This window comes from Haliotis rubra, unplaced genomic scaffold (genome assembly GCF_003918875.1).
Source record: "Haliotis rubra isolate DU_JTF1 unplaced genomic scaffold, ASM391887v1 Scf1298, whole genome shotgun sequence".
NCBI lineage: Eukaryota > Metazoa > Mollusca > Gastropoda > Lepetellida > Haliotidae > Haliotis > Haliotis rubra.
Window position 1 is genome coordinate 166,416 of NW_025765223.1, and position 13,718 is coordinate 180,133.

The window sequence follows — 13,718 nt, forward strand, 5'->3', positions numbered from 1 at the left end:
AAGACACGAACTGGAAGACGGACACGAACCGCAATACGATACGACACGACACGAACGATAAACGAACCGGCACGAACACACGAACCGAAGAAGAGGTGACACACGAACATGAACCGGATAGACACGAAGACACACGATACGAAGATACGATACGAACCGGTGGATGAAGATACACGAATGGTGGAACAGCACGAAACGGAAGATACGGAAGATGGAAAAGAGGCATGAACCCAGAAAATAAAGACACGAACCGGAAGAAGATCCATGAAGAGGATATGAAGAAGGAATACACGAAAAGGCACACGATCCGGTGCGGATACACGACCAGATACACGAACTGACACACGACACGAACGATCCACGAACGATCCACGAACCGACACGAACCGGAAGAACGGATACGGATCCATGAAGAGGTGGCGGACCATGAACACGAAGAAGGATAACATGAAGACACGAGAACACACGAAAGACACGAACCGAGACAACCGGGAAGACAGCACGAAAAGAGGACACACGAGACACACGAAGACGAGACACGAACGGGACACGAACACGACATGAACCGGAAGACACACGAATGGCACACACGAACGGAAGAAAGAGGACACAAGAACCGGCAGGAAGAGGCGGATAAAACGAACAAGAGGAAGGACAAGGAAGAGGCACAGCATGGAGGAAGAGGTGGACACACGAAGAAGGAAAAAGAGGCACATGAACCAAGGAAGATAACCAAGGAAAAAGAGGCATGAAGGAAAAGGATACATGAAAAGGCATGAAGGATGGTAGTGAAGACAGCAGCACATGAACTGGTAGATGGTGAAGAAGACATGAAGGATGGTAGAAAGAGGTGGATATGGAATCCCAGATGAAAAGAGGAAAAGATGGAAAAGGAGGGTATGGACATGAACTGGTAGGAAGAGGTATGAACTGGAAGAGGTGGATATAATATGAACTGGTAGAGGAAAGAAAGAGATGGAATGGAAGAGGTGGATAGTGAATGGGTAGATGGAAAAGAGGTAGAGGAAGGAAAAGATATATGAATGGAAGGAAGAGAATGGAATGGAAAGAGCATGAAGGTGGATATATATGAACTGGATGGTGGATATGGAAGGATGGTAGGGTGGATTCATGAATCAGGGAAGGAAGGTGATTCATGAACTGGAAGAGGTGGATACATGAACTGAAGAAGTTGATCCACGAACTGAAAGGACACGAACCGGATCCACGATCCACGAACACGAAGACACGAACCCGGTGAAGATCCATGAACCGCACCGGATCCACGAACCGGTGGCGACACGAACCACACGAAGACCATGAACCGGACACGGAACAGGAAGACGGATACGAAAGAGGCACGAACCGGTAGAAATATGGCGACACGACACGAACCGGTAGACGGATCCACGAACCGGTAGACGGTATCCATGAACGATCACGAACAGCGGATCCACGAACCGGAAAGAGACGGATACGAACCGGAAACGGACGATCCATGAACTGATACGGATACACGAACGCGATCCACGAACGGATCCATGAACCGGTAGACAGGCACCGGATCCACGAACCGGTAGACGACACGAACCGGTATACGGCACACACGAACCGGATACACGAACCGGGAACACGAACCGGAAGACGACACACACGAACCGGTGACAGCGGATACACGCAGCACACGAACGGATACCACGAACCGGTACACGAAGACACGAACACGATACGATGATCCATGAACCGAAGACGGACACGAACCGGATAGAAATACGAACGATCCACGAACGGATCCACGAACCGGCGAACGGATACACGAACCGAAGACGGATACACGAACACGTACGGTACGAAGACGAACCGGAAGACAACCGGATACACGATACGGGAAGACACGGAAGAACCGGTAGAAGAGGCCGAAGATACACGAACGGATCCACAGAGGTGCGGTAGAATACGAATCCAAGAAGAAGAGGCGGATTCATGAACCGACACGATGGTGCGGATCCATGAACCGGTAGACGGACTCCACGAAGATGCGGACGGCGAACTGGCACACGAAAAGGATCCAGCAACCGGTAGAAAAGTGGAAGATCCATGAACCGGAAAGTATGGAAGAAATACCGAACGATCTACGAACTGGACATGAACCGGAGAACGAACGAAAAGAATGTGGTACGAACAGGATCCACGAAGATACACGAAATTGATAAACGAACCGACACGAACCGGATACACGAACCGGTAGACGAGGATCCAACCGGGTAGACGGTAGCGCGGATACGATACGAACCAGGACACGAACCGGATCCACGAACCGACACGAGACGAAGAAGGATCCACGAACCGGTAGATCCACGAACTGAACGATACACGAACCGGCAGACGGATCAACGAACCGACGAAGAGGTGCGGACAATACACGAACCGGTAGGACGAAGAAGAGGATAGATGAGTACAGGCGGACAACGAACGAAGACACGAACCGGAGGATCCACGAAGAATACGAAGGATAGACAACCCAGGACACACGAACGGAAGACACGAAAAGAGGATACATGAACGGTGAAGAAGGATCCACGAAAAGGATCCATGAAAACGAGGTGGACACACGAGGACGAGAAGGATCCATGAACGGAGTGAAAAGACGGAAAAGGATACACGAAAAGAAGCACAGGAAGGACACATGAACTGTAGATGGTGGAAAGAGGTGAAAAGGACACATGAACTGTAGATGCAGGAAGAAGTGGATACATGAACTGGAAAAGGAGGAACGAAGGAAGAAAGGATACAATGAACTGGCATGGAAAAAAGAGGGGTGATTCATGAACCGGGTAGATGGTGGAAGAGGAAAAGAACTGGTAGATGGAAAGGATATATGAACAGAGGTGGATATATTAACCCAGAAGGAAGGAAGAGGTGGATACATGAACCGGAGATGATGAAAAGAGGTGAAGAGATAAACGGAAGATGAAGGAAGAGGAAAACAGGCATGACCCGGCAGGAAAAGAAGAGGTGGTGGATATGAAGATGGTAGTAGTGAGGTGAACTGGTAGATGGTATGGAGTCAAAGGATATATGAACTGGTAGATGGTGGACATGAACTGGGAAAGATGAAGAAAGAAGAGAACTGGGTAGATGAAAAGAGGGGTGGACTACATGAATGGTGATGGAAGAGGTGGTGGAACTGGAAAAGAGGTGTTGGATACATGGAAACAAGGATTCATGAACCAGTGGTATTGAAGAGGTGTTGATTCATGAACTGGGTAGATGGTGTAGTAAAGAGGTGTTGATACATGAACTGAGTAGATGGTGTAGTAAAGAAGTGTTGATTCATGAACTGAGTAGATGGTGTAGTAAAGAGGTGTTGATACATGAACTGAGTAGATGGTGTAGTAAAGAAGTGTTGATTCATGAACTGGGTAGATGGTGTAGTAAAGAGGTGTTGATACATGAACTGGGTCATGAACGGTGCAGTAAAGAAGCGTTGATACATGAACTGGGTAGATGGTAGTAAAAGAGGTGCTGATAAATGAACTGAGCAGATGGTGCATGGAAGAGGTAGTTGGCGCTACGAAACGGGAAGATGGTGCAGTAAAGAGGATAAATGATTCATGAACTGGGTATGATGGTGTAGTAAAGAGGCGTTAATATATAAACTGGCAGATGGTATAGTAACTGGATGGTTGATGCCACGAACCGGGCAGATGGTGTAGTAAAGAGGGTGTTGATATAATTAACTGGGTAGATGGGTGTAGTAAAGAGGTGTTGATACATGAACTGAAAGTAGATGATGAAGTAAAAGAGGTGTTATTATATAAACTGGGCAGATGGTGCAGTAAAGAGGCGTTGATACATGAACTCGGGCAGATGGTGCAGTAAAGAGGTGCTGGCTGGCTACGAACTGGGTAGCTGGTGTAGTAAAGAGGTGTTAATATATGGGAACTGGGCAGATGGTGCAGTAAAAGAGGCGTTGATACAATGAACTGGGTATGATGGGTGTAGTAAAGAGGTGTTGATACATGAACTGGGAAGATGGTGCAGTAAAGAGGTGCCATTACGAACTGGGAAGATGGTGCATTAAAGAGGTTGATATTACGAACTGAGTAGACGGTGCAGTAAAAGAAGTGTTGATTCATGAACTGAGCAGATGGTGGTAGTAAAATATGCGTTGATTGATGAACTGGCAGATGGTGCAGTAAAGAGGTGCTTTGATACGAACTGGAGTGAGATGGTGTAGTAAAGAAGTGTTGATTCATGAACTGAGCAGATGGTGTAGTAAAGAGGTGTTGATATATGAACTGGGAAGATGGTGTAGCAAAGAAGCGTTAATATATGAACTGGGTAGATGGTGCAGTAAAGAGGTGCTGATATTACGAACCGGGTAGATGGTGCAGTAAAGAGGTGTTAATTACATGATCTGGGTAGATGGTGTAGTAAAGAGGTGTTGATACATGAAACTGGGAAGATGGTGTAGCAAACAAGCGTTAATATATAGACTGGCAGATGGTGTAGCAAAAGAGGTGTTGATACATGAAACCGGGTAGATGGTAGTAAAGAGGTGTTGGATATTATGAACTGGGTAGATGGTGTAGTAAAGAGGCAAGTTGATTACATGAACTGGGTAGATGGTGTAGTAAAGAAGTGTTGATTCAAGCGAACTGAGTAGGATGGTGTACTAAAGAGGTATGTTGATTCATGAACTGGGCAGATGGTGCAGTAAAGAGGTGTTGATACATGAACTGAGCAGATGGTGCAGTAAAGAAGCTGTTGATTCGTGAACTGAGAAAGATGGTGTAGTAAAGAGGTGCTGATCGATACATGAACTGAGAAGATGGTGTAGTAAAGAAGTGTTGATTCATGAACTGGGCAGATGGTGTATTAAAGAGGTGTTGATCTCATGAATCTGGGGCAGATGGTGCCGATAAAGAGGGCATGTTGTTAAAGAGTGCCGATACATGAACTGGGAAGATGGTGCAGCAAAGAAGTGTTGCTACGAACTGGGCAGATGGTGCATTAAAGAGGTGTTGATAAAAAACGAACTGGGTGAGATGGTAGGAAAGAGGCGTTGATACGAACTGGGAAGCATGGTGCAGCAAAGAGGCGTTGATATTAATGAACTGGGCAGATGGTGTAGTAAAGAGGTCTTACCATATGTAAACTGCAGATGGTGCAGCAAAGAGGCGCTGATACATGAACTGGGCAGATGGTAGCAAAGAGGTGTTGTTACATGAACCGGGTAAATGGTGCAGAAGAGGTGTTGATACGAACCGAGAGATGGTGCAGCAAAGAGGTGTTAATATATAAACTGGGAAGATGGTGCATTAAAGAGGTGTTGGCAAAACGAACTGGGTAGATGGCGCAGCAAAGAGGCATGATACATGAACCGGGTAAGATGGTGTAGTAAAGAGGTGTTAATATATAAACTGGGTAGATGGTGTAGTAAAGAGGCGTTGATACATGAACTGGGTAGATGGTGTAGTAAAGAGGTGTTGATACATGAACTGGGAAGATGGTGTATTAAAGAGGTGTTGATACATGAACTGGGAAGATGGTGTAGTAAAGAGGTGTTGATACATGAACTGGGTAGATGGTGTACTAAAGAGGTGTTAATATATGAACTGGGAAGATGGTGTATTAAAGAGGTATTGATACATGAACTGAGTAGATGGTGTATTAAAGAGGTGTTGATACATGAACTGGGTAAATGGTGTAGTAAAGAGGTGTTGATACATGAACTGGGTAAATGGTGTAGTAAAGAGGTGTTGATAAATGAACTGGGTAGATGGTGTCGTAAAGAGGTGTTGATATATGAACTGGGTAGATGGTGTAGTAAAGAGGTGTTGCTACATGAACTGGGTAGATGGTGTCGTAAAGAGGTGTTGATACATGAACTGGGTAGATGGTGCAGTAAAGAAGTGTTGATATATGAAGTGAGTAGATGGTGCAGTAAAGAGGTGTTGATACATGAACTGGGTAGATGGTGCAGTAAAGAGGTGTTGATATATGAACTGGGTAGATGGTGCAGTAAAGAGGTGTTGATATATGAAGTGAGTAGATGGTGCAGTAAAGAGGTGTTGATACATGAACTGGGTAGATGGTGCAGTAAAGAAGTGTTGATATATGAAGTGAGTAGATGGTGTAGTAAAGAGGTGTTGCTACATGAACTGGGTAGATGGTGTAGTAAAGAAGTGTTGATATATGAACTGGGTAGATGGTGCAGTAAAGAGGTGTTGATATATGAACTGGGTAGATGGTGCAGTAAAGAGGTGTTGATATATGAACTGGGTAGATGGTGCAGTAAAGAGGTGTTGATATATGAACTGCAGATGGCAGTAAAGAGGTGTTGATATATGAACTGGCAGATGGTGTAGTAAAGAGGCGTTGATACGAACCGGGTAGATGGTGCAGTAAAGAGGTGTTGTTACATGAACTGGGTAAATGGTGTAGTAAAGAGGTGTTGATATATGAACTGGGTAGATGGTGCAGTAAAGAGGTGTTGATATATGAACTGGGTAGATGGTGCAGTAAAGAGGTGTTGATATATGAACTGGGTAGATGGTGCAGTAAAGAGGTGTTGATATATGAACTGGGTAGATGGTGCAGTAAAGAGGTGTTGATATATGAACTGGGTAGATGGTGCAGTAAAGAGGTGTTGATATATGAACTGCGTAGATGGTACACTAAAGAGGTGTTGCTATATGAACTGGGTAGATGGTGTAATGAGGTGTTTAGATGAAGGAAAACCATGTTGTTAACCTTGAGATGCATAAACAACGTAGATGCAATGAAGAGATTTAGCTATTTAGATAATGCATATGGTAAAGCCAGTGGTTAAAATGTACGAAAAGGTTCATAGTGCAATCAGGAGGATTATATACCTTCTCGGGATATACAGTGTAATATAGAGGTATTGCTGCCTCCATACGACACAGTGTGCTATGTAGTAATTTAGATACGTGAACAGCGAGGATGGTGCAACAATTAGGCTTGGACTCATTAACAGGGCAAATGGTGTATGAAAGATGTTTCGATACACAAACAGCGTAGATCGTCGAGTCTGGACCGGACGAGCCTGCTCTATTGTGATGATATGTGTTAACCAGGTCAACGAGCCTGACATCTGTTCCCGTTAGTCGCCTCTTACATGCATAGGATGGTGAAGATCAGTTTTAATCCGGATCTTCATGGGTAGCCCTCTGTTATAGTGAGAAGAACAACTGAGAACATGGTAGATACGACGTTCTGTTATGGAGCTTACGACATGGCAGATAATTCAGTGATGTTTCGGTTTTTAAGGATTTAGAGTTGATGGGCAAAGGATGTGAAATCCGCAGCCAGACGCAAGGACGTCATCGTTGACGTAGTTCTGTTCAATATTTGGGGCGGGTTTACAAGGTGAACTGCGCGATAACATCTGGATTACTTTGAAGCGGGTCATGTATCTGTGTTCTGACATGTTGAGTTGTACTTAATCTCCCTCCTGATTTCACAATCTGATAACATTGTCGAGTACATTACGTCGAGGCCTCAACACTCGGCTTCTTGTGGGGCTGAAGCTCATCGTAAAAGGCAAGTTATGCCTTCTGACGCCAAATGATTTTATAGCTGAGTAAAAGACAATGACGGCCACCGGTATCAAGACACACCCAGTCTACTATATAACTTTCTGTACGGGCGTCGGGGTTGCGGGCTGGTTGCTTGAGTGAAGGGAGTAAACGTGCTTCCTTGGCAGTCATTCCATCGCTCCCGTCCTTTAGTGATGCTAGGAGCCGGGATACATGAGTGCGGTGGCGTAAATATAACGGCTACTACCACCACCACGACCACCACCACTACCACTAAGATCTTCGTGGGTATTCAGGTATCACACATACGTATACCAGATAGCTTTGTGGGATATTCAGGCATCAAACAGACGTATACCAGATAGCTGTGTCGGGTATTCAGGCATTAAACAGTCGTATACCACATAGCTTGTTGAGGTATTCAGGCATCACACAGTCGTATACCAGATAGCTTTGTGGGGTATTCAGGCATCAAACAGTCGTATACCAGATAGCTTTGTGGGGTATTCAGGCATCAAACAGTCGTATACCAGATAGCTTTGTGGGGTATTCAGGCATCAAACAGTCGTATACCAGATAGATTTGTGGGGTATTCAGGCATCAAACAGTCGTATACCAGATAGCTTTGTGGGGTATTCAGGCATCAAACAGTCGTATACCAGATAGCTTTGTGGGGTATTAAGGCATCACACAGACGTATACCAGATAGCTTTCTGGGGTATTCAGGCATCACACATACGTATACCAGATATCTGTGTGGGGTATTCAGGCGTCACACATACGTATACCAGATATCTTTGTGGGGTATTCAGGTGTCACACATACGTATAGCAGATAGCTTTGTGGGGTATGTAGGCATCACACAGTCGGATACCAGATAGCTTTGTGGGGTATTCAGGCATCAACCAGTCGTATACCAGATAGCATTGTGGGGTATTCAGGCATCAACCAGTCGTATACCAGATAGCTTTGTGGGTATTCAGGCATCAAACATACGTATACCAGATAGCTTTGTGGGTATTCAGGCATCAGACAGACGTATACCAGATAGCTTTGTGGGGTATTCAGGCATCAAACAGTACGTATACCAGATAGCTTTGTGGGTATTCAGGCATCAAACAGTCGTATACCAGATAGCTTTGTGGGGTATTCAGGCATCAAACAGTCGTATACCAGATAGCTTTGTGGGGTATTCAGGCATCAAACAGTCGTATACCAGATAGCTTTGTGGGGTATTCAGGCATCAAACAGTCGTATACCAGATAGCTTTGTGGGGTATTCAGGCATCAAACAGTCGTATACCAGATAGCTTTGTGGGGTATTCAGGCATCACAAATACGTATACCAGATAGCTTTGTGGGGTATTCAGGCATCACACATACGTATACCAGATATCTTTGTGGGGTATTCAGGCGTCACACATACGTATACCAGATATCTGTGTTGGGTATTCAGGCGTCACACATACGTATACCAGATAGCTTTGTGGGGTATTCAGGCATCACACATACGTATACCAGATAGCTTTGTGGGGTATTCAGGCATCACACATACGTATACCAGATATCTGTGTGGGGTATTCAGGCGTCACACATACGTATACCAGATATCTGTGTTGGGTATTCAGGCGTCACACATACGTATACCAGATAGCTTTGTGGGGTATTCAGGCATCACACAGTCGTATACCAGATAGCTTTGTGGGGTATTCAGGCATCAAACATACGTATACCAGATAGCTTTGTGGGGTATTCAGGCATCAAACAGTCGTATACCAGATAGCTTTGTGGGGTATTCAGGCATCAAACAGTCGTATACCAGATAGCTTTGTGGGGTATTCAGGCATCACACATACGTATACCAGATAGCTTTGTGGGGGTATTCAGGCATCAAACATACGTATACCAGATAGCATTGTGGGGTATTCAGGCATCACACAGTACGTATACCAGATAGCTTTGTGGGGTATTCAGGCATCACACATACGTATACCAGATAGCTTTGTGGGGTATTCAGGCATCAAACAGTCGTATACCAGATAGCTTTGTGGGGTATTCAGGCATCACAAATACGTATACCAGATAGCTTTTTGAGGTATTCAGGCATCACAAATACGTATACCAGATATCTGTGTGGGGTATTCAGGCGTCACACATACGTATACCAGATAGCTTTGTGGGGTATTCAGGCATCAAACATACGTATACCAGATAGCTTTGTGGGGTATTCAGGCATCACACATACGTATACCAGATATCTGTGTGGGTATTCAGGCATCACACATACGTATACCAGATAGCTTTGTGGGGTATTCAGGCATCAAACATACGTATACCAGATAGCTTTGTGGGTATTCAGGCATCAAACAGTCGTATACCAGATAGCTTTGTGGGGTATTCAGGCATCACACATACGTATACCAGATAGCTTTGTGGGGTATTCAGGCATCACACATACGTATACCAGATAGCTTTGTGAGGTATTCAGGCATCAAACAGTTGTATACCAGATAGCTTTGTGGGGTATTCAGGCATCACACAGACGTATACCAGATAGCTTTGTGGGGGCATATTCCAGGCTTTTGAGGTATTCAGGCATCACAAATACGTATACCAGAGATTGTTTGTTTGTTGTTTTGGGGTGGTGGTATCCAGATGTACTTAGGCTCAGTATTATACCAGATAACTTCAGCTAACGTTTAATGGGGATAAATATACGACTGATAGTTCCGAAACTTTAGAGTAAAGAAATATTAACGAAATACCATTTAGATGTACAAATAGCACTCATTTAAGGTGGCTCCAGTACCGGATTATACATAAAATCTTTCCTGTTGTCAAATAGTCTGCAGTGTGTACTAAATGTAAAGAGTTATATTGTGATATCAGCCACCTATTTTGGTATTGTAAATATGTCAACTCCCTTATGGACTGATATTAAAATTGGATATACAATGTTGCAGAAATTAGACTAGCTTTCAATAAAAACAAAATGTTATTAGGTTTTTCCCGCTAAAATGATGAAACGTTATAAAAAACTTATGTTTAAATCATTTTCCAAACAAAGACTATTGACTCTTGAAGTTGTCCAGCAAGAGTTGCCGAACTACTCTTTACCAGTACTAGCAACTTTGTGATATACATTGTGTTACAGCAATTGTATCTCACCTTTATTTTATAGTCATTGATGTGTAATGAGTCTATGTATCATGTATGATATGTTGTACGGGAAAACAGTGAAAAGATAATCAAACATATACCAGAATAGCTTTGTGGTGAATTCAGGCATCAAACACACGTAACACGGGCAGCTTTGTGGTGAATTCAGGCATCAAACACACATAACACGGGCAGCTTTGTGGTGAATTCAGGCATCAAACACACGCAACACGGGCAGCTTTGTGGTGAATTCAGGCATCAAACACACGTAACACGGGCAGCTTTGTGGTGAATTCAGGCATCAAACACACGTAACACGGGCAGCTTTGTGGTGAATTCAGGCATCAAACACACGTAACACGGGCAGCTTTGTGGTGAATTCAGGCATCAAACACACGTAACACGGGCAGCTTTGTGGGTGAATTCGGCATCAAACACACGTAACACGGGCAGCTTTGTGGTGAATTCAGGCATCAAACACACGTAACACGGGCAGCTTTGTGGTGAATTCAGGCATCAAACACACGTAACACGGGCAGCTTTGTGGTGAATTCTGGCATCAAACACACGTAACACGGGCAGCTTTGTGGTGAATTCTGGCATCAAACACACGTAACACGGGCAGCTTTGTGGTGAATTCAGGCATCGCAAACACACGTAACACGGGCAGCTTTGTGGTGAATTCAGGCATCAAACACACGTGACACGGGCAGCTTTGTGGTGAATTCAGGCATCAAACACACGTAACACGGGCAGCTTTGTGGTGAATTCAGGCATCAAACACACGTAACACGGGCAGCTTTGTGGTGAATTCTGGCATCAAACACACGTAACACGGGCAGCTTTGTGGTGAATTCAGGCATCAAACACACGTAACACGGGCAGCTTTGTGGTGAATTCTGGGATCAACACATTCATAAATACACCGGATTTTCGAGACATGTTTTCAGGATGACGTGCGTGGCTTTGACAAACATTCATATGCATACTCTGTCTGGTGAGCATAAACGTGATGTTAATGAATATATTTGAGGTAGAATGCTTGGGCTCCTGTAGATGACTACATCTGAGGTAGAATGCTTGGGATCCTGTAGATGACTATATCTGAGGTAGAATGCATGGGCTCCTGTAGATGACTATATCTGAGGTAGAATGCTTGGGATCCTGTAGATGACTATATCTGAGGTAGACTGCATGGGATCCTGTAGATGACTATATCTGAGGTAGAATGCTTGGGATCCTGTAGATGACTATATCTGAGGTAGACTGCATGGGATCCTGTAGATGACTATGTCTGAGGTAGAATGATTGGGCTCATCTTGAAGACTATATCTGAGGTAGAATGCTTGGGATCCTGTAGATAACTATATCTGAGGTAGAATGCTTGGGATCCTGTAGATGACTATATCTGAGGTAGAATGCTTGGGATCATGTAGATGACTATATCTGAGGTAGAATGCTTGGGATCCTGTAGATAACTATATCTGAGGTAGCATGCTTGGGATCATGTAGATGACTATATCTGAGGTAGAATACATGGGCTCATGTAGATGGGGACAGAGAGCTGACAAAGAGACAGTGGTAGGATGTGCCCTTCAGTTGTGTGAAGGGTTTATCTGGGGTGTACAGATTGGTTGGTTGCGCTACAATGTTCCGATAAGTTGGTTGATTCACAGAACGTAATACGATTAAAAAGCTTTTTTTATTATTATATTTATTATCCAGTTCCAAGACGCTGCTTATTTTCACTGGTTTGTTTCAGCTCCTCCTGCTCATGAGCGGCGTCGTGAACGCTCTGTATTCCGCGGCGTGGCCTTCCCGCTCCCACACACCAGTCCCGACAGACGCAGTGGCGGGCGAGGTCGCCTCCCACACGGTGTGTTCGGCAACGACGGCTTGGGCAAGTGAGATTGGATGCGTTCCTACACACTTGAGCGTAATCCAAGAACATGCTGTCCGTGCTCCGGTGGCTTCAAGCTCTTCCCGTCATGCGTTCTTATTACTCGGATAAATTCAATGTAACACCCTAAAGTGTAGAAATAACGTTGTAAAGCCGCCATTATCATGTCATACAAACAGTAGCAATAAAGCTATCAGTGGGAATCTGTGTTCGTCATTCATGTATAAAGTGGAGCTTAGATTCAATCTCATGTCAAGTCTAGGTCCCGACTGAAACAATTTGCAACTTCTCCGAAGCTTAGCTAACACATAAATACTTCTGTCGGGAAGTTAACCTATCAAATTCAACTAACTGTACCGTTTTAATTTTACAGTTTTAATTTGAAGAGGAATCGTAAGAATACAGCTCAGAACTCAGTACAAGAATGTTCTCTCTCTGACGTTAATGCACTGCCCAGATTGACTGGATGTGTCTGATATAGATGTCTGTATGGTCAACTAGGGGTGTCTGATATACATGTATGTATGGTAAACAGGAGGTGTCTGATATACATGTCTGTATGGTTGACTGGAGGTGTCTGATATAGATGTCTGTATGGTTGACGAGAGGTGTCTAATATAGATGTCTGTATGGTCGACTGGAGGTGTCTGATATAGATGTCTGTATGGCTGACTGGAGGTGTCTGATATAGATGTCTGTATGGTCAAATGGGGTGTCTGATATACATGTCTGTATGGTCGACTGGAGGTGTCTGATATAGATGTCTGTATGGTTGACGAGAGGTGTCTAAAATAGATGTCTGTATGGTGGACTGGAGGTGTCTGATATAGATGTCTGTATGGCTGACTGGAGGTGTCTGATATAGATATCTTCACGGCTGACTGGTGGTGTCTGATATAGATGTCTGTATGGTTGACTGGATGTGTCTGATGTAGATGTCTGTATGGTTCACTGGATGTGTCTGATATAGATGTCTGTATGGTTGACTGGAGGTGTCTGACATAGATGTCTGTATGGTTGACTGGAGGTGTCTGGTATAGATGTCTGTATGGTTGGCAGGTTGTGTCTGATACAGATGCCTGTATGGTTGAC

The 13,718-nt window shown here is 44.3% G+C and overlaps 1 long non-coding RNA gene across 1 annotated transcript in view; it reads left to right on the forward strand.

Moving 5' to 3' along the window:
- Positions 1-12,829, forward strand: part of LOC124267047 — a 45,807-nt gene extending 32,978 nt beyond the window's left edge. The window contains exon 3 of the long non-coding RNA XR_006895930.1: positions 12,489-12,829. This is a non-coding gene — a long non-coding RNA (uncharacterized LOC124267047). The remainder of the gene's footprint in view (positions 1-12,488) is intronic.
- Positions 12,830-13,718: the final 889 nt, after the last annotated feature.